The sequence below is a fragment of the Crocuta crocuta genome, unplaced genomic scaffold (assembly GCF_008692635.1).
Source record: "Crocuta crocuta isolate KB4526 unplaced genomic scaffold, BGI_CrCroc_1.0 scaffold16, whole genome shotgun sequence".
Classification (NCBI taxonomy): Eukaryota; Metazoa; Chordata; class Mammalia; order Carnivora; family Hyaenidae; genus Crocuta; species Crocuta crocuta.
The window spans coordinates 8880501-8884612 of NW_027531893.1; positions in this window are offsets into that span (position 1 = coordinate 8880501).

A 4112-nucleotide genomic window follows, 5' to 3' on the forward strand; every position below is an offset into this window, starting at 1 on the left:
TAGGCTCCAGGCTCTGAGCTGGCAGTCAGCACAGAGCCCGACACGGGGCCTGAACCCACGAACCGCAAGATCATGACCTAAGCGAAAGTCGGACGCCTAACCGACTAAGCCACCCAGGCGCCCCTCTTAAGTTGATTATTTTTAAGAAACGGGTCTGGGAGCGCCCAGGTGGCTCAGTCGGTTGAGTGTCCGACCTCAGCTCAGGTCATGATCTCGCGGCATGAGTTCGAGTCCCGCGTCGGGCTCTGTGCCGACAGCTCGGAGCCTGGAGCCTGCTTCAGATTCTGTGTCTCCCTCTCTCTCCACCCCTCCCCTGCTTGTGCTCTGTCTCTTTCCTCTCTCAAAAATAAGCAAACATTAAAATGAAAAAAAAAAAAAAACAGAAGGCTGAGGAAGAACCTTTGACCGTCCCCCTTACTGCTTGAAAATATTTAGACACAGGACGTGCTGAGGGAAGGGAGCTGTCCCCACACACAGCTACAACATAATCTGATGAACTAGGTGTGATAGACAGGGAGGTAGCTGGCAAAGGCTGTTGGTTAAAATTCTTCTCTGTGCCCCACTGCTTCTGAGTGCCCCAGCAGACATTTGCTTACCAAATATTTATTCTTTTTTTCCTCTTCCTGTGAATTGTCTCCCATACCCCTACCCCTTCGCCTCAGCTCTGGGTGTCATAGAAGTCTGACCACCCATGAGCCTCCTATCCTTATGGGTCCCCTGCACGTATGTAATTAAATGTGATTTTCTCCTGTTGGTCTGTTTCATGTCAATTTAATTTTTAGACCAGAAGAAAGAACCTTAAGGGGAAGAGAAGAATATTTCCTCCCCAACACCTCCCTCAGACAATAGCATGCACTGAGCATTCAAAGTATGCGGGCCATGATTTTATGTATTTATTTATCCGACATTTATTGAGAGCTTTCTAGGTTCCAGGCAGGCACCGTTCTGAGGCTTTACATGTATCAACTCATTAGGAAGCAAGGTCTGGCTTATTCTCATTTTATGGGTGAATAAACCAAGGCACAGAGAGGGTGGGTCACTTTCTTGAGGTCCCACAGCAAATAAGAAGCAAGGTCAGGAATCCAAACCAGGTGGAGAGACTCCAAAAACTGTCTCTTGTCCCAACCTTGGTCATGTTAGTGATATCTCAGTTAAGAGCTGGGACGTGGGCGGGGGGCGCCTGGGTGGCTGAGTCGGTTAAGCGTCCGACTTCGGCTCAGGTCAGATCTCACGGTTTGTGGGTTCAAGCCCCACATCAGGCTCCTTGCTGACAGCTCAGAGCCTGGAGCCTGTTTCAGATTCTGTGTCTCCCTCTCTCTCTGCCCCTCCCCCACTCATGTTCTGCCTCTCTCTGTCTCAAAAATAAATAAACTATAAAAAAAAAAAAGAGAGAGCTGGGATGTGGGAAGTGCTCTGTCTCGCATTGCCCCTGGCTCATCAAGTATAGTGGGTTGAATCGTAACCCCCAAAGAGAAAGGTTCACATACAAACTCGCAGAATCTGTGAATGGGATCTTATTTGGGAATAAAAGGTCTTTGCAGGTATAATTAAGGATCTTTCAGTGAGAACATCTGGATTTAGGGTGGGCCCCCAACCCAGTGCCACGTGTCCTTATAAGAGAAGGGCAGGACATTTGGACACACACTCAGAGGGGCGGGGGCCCGGTGAAGGCGGAGGCAGAGATTGGAATCACGCAGCCCCAAAGCCAGAAGTTGGAAGGGGAAACGAAGACCTGGGCCCCACAGCCTCCGGAGGGAGCACGGCCCTGCTGGCACCTTGACTTTGGACTTCCGGTCTGCAGAAATGTGAGAGAGTCAGTATGTTTTGTTTTAAGCCACCTAGATCATGGTAATTTGTTACAGTGGCCCGAGAGCCCGTACATACTGGGTGACCCCAGGCAAGTCCTCTCCTTTTCAGCCCCCTCCATGCGGCTGCTGGGGGTCCCTGCTCACTGGCTCCTGACACCAGCCAGCCAAGGACCCTTCCAGGACCTGTGGAGCATGGTGCGCTGGGGAGAGCCCTCGGGGACAGCACGGAGTGGGCCCCGGCGGGCCTGCACCTCTCTGTGCAGACATGCAGGGGGGCTGGGGTCAGAAGGTGTGTACGCCTTGGTGCCCTGGACAAGACGCCATTCCCTTTGGGGCCTCAGTTTCCTCTTCTGTAAGGTGAGAGCCCTCTTACCTCCTGGGGGAGCTGTGAGCATTCACACGGCTCCACCTACAGACACGGAAGGCCCCCAGTCTGTCGGGAGCGTTTTCAGTCCTCCAACAGGCTTTTCCTGAGCATGTACTTTGTGCTCGGCTGGCCACGAGCCCCCTCTCAAGGAAGCAGGGTTTTTCCTTTTTTTTTTCAGTGTGAGCATGTCTGCTTTAGTCATGACAGAGACTGAGATCAACGCCTTGACGGGAGGCACCAAGCTGGCAGTGATGGGGCCGGCACCCCTGCCCCGGTGCCCCCGGTCTTCCGAGCAGCCGTGATGGCTGGCGTGGGGGGCTTACTGGTGGGTGGGGTGCTCAGAGTTTGCCACTCGGGGTGCAGGTGGTCTGTAGGGAGATGGGCGTGTGTGCCTTGGCACGTGCTGGCCATCGGCATCTGTAGGTGCCTGTACACGCGCGTGTGCCTGTGTGCGTGCACGCGCACGTGTGACCCTCCGTGTGCACGCATGTGTGCGCGTGTGAGTTTTGCTTTCACATTTGTTGCTGCTCAGAGGCCCTGATTCCTGTAAGCCTCACGGTCTAGTTTCCAGCAGAGGCAGAAGGCAGTGACCTAGGCTGCGTCCAACCTGCGGCTTCCTCTTGTCGCTCCTCGGGCTGCAGGGTGTGAAGGGATGTAAATGAGGGCAGGACGCGTGGTCCCCGTGTCAGCTGCACGTCCAACTGGCCACGGCACCTGCGGCGTGAGGCCAGCTGCAGGGCCGCAGGGAAAGCGTGCCCTACCCAGGGCTTCTTGGGGACCCATCTCAGGGTCCCCGCCGGCCAGAGAAAGACCCGCAGAGGAGCCCACCCACACATAGCACGTCCAGCTGTGTGGATCCTGGCCCGTTTCCCCTCCTGTAAAAGCAGGATAGGACCTCCTCCGTACAGGGGCGTGGGGTGCGTATGTGCAGTCATTCGTGCATCCGTCGGGTGACACCTTGAAGACTCGAATGAAATAGTCGTGGTGGGCGCCAGCCTTTTCATGCGCCCGTACGCGCTTCCCCAACTTAGCACAAGGGTCCGAGCGCAGAAATATCAAAGAGCGGTTGCTTCCCCACGTCATATCTGTTCCATCGGGGAAAACACCTTCCGACCCCTGGCGACCCTTCTCGTGCTCCAGGAGCCGAATGAGTGGGTGCTCCTTCCTTAAACCTGCAGCCACCCCCCTCTGGTAGCAACCTGTGTTTTCAAGCCCGTTTCGCAGATGTAGAGATTGAGTCCTGTCAAGGAACTTGCTGAGGAGCATGTGCTAGGAGGTGGTCAAGGTGGAATTCAAATCAAGGAGGCAGTGCGTTTAGAGCCGCTGCCCTTCAGAGGTGGGGGGCGGGGGCTCAGGATGGGGGGGGCTCCTTCTCAGCCCAAGGGAGAAAGGGCCCTCTGGCAGAAGGGCCTGAGCAGCAGCAAAGATGTGGGGGTGGGGACAGAGATGGTAAGTGAGGGGACAGAGTGGGAAGGGCTCTGTGCCTCAGGGAACAGCATGAGGTCAGGATGGAGAGGAGGAGGCATGGAGAGACAGGGGTGCAGGGCATTCCGGGCCTCGCTCTTGGGGCCGTTGGGGCTTATAGGGAGAAGGAGGGACAGTTAGTTCCTGCGGGGGACCTTGCTCAAACCATCCGTGTCTCAGTCAGGGGCACCTGCCTAAACCCAGATGTTCACGCCCCCCCCCCAGCAAAGTGTCATCCTTGACTCCTTCCTTTGTCACCCCTTATCAGGCCATGGTTGGGGGACTTGGGAGGCTGAAACCAGCCACTTCCTTGCATCTCCCCGATGCCACCTTGCTCCAAGCGTCAGATGCCTCCAGTCACTGCAATGACAGCCCCCTGGCTGTCCCCACCTCCCTGCCTCCATGGTCTATTTAAAAAAAAATTGGGGGGGGGGGTGCCTGGGTGGCTCAGTCGGTTAAGCATCTGACTTCGG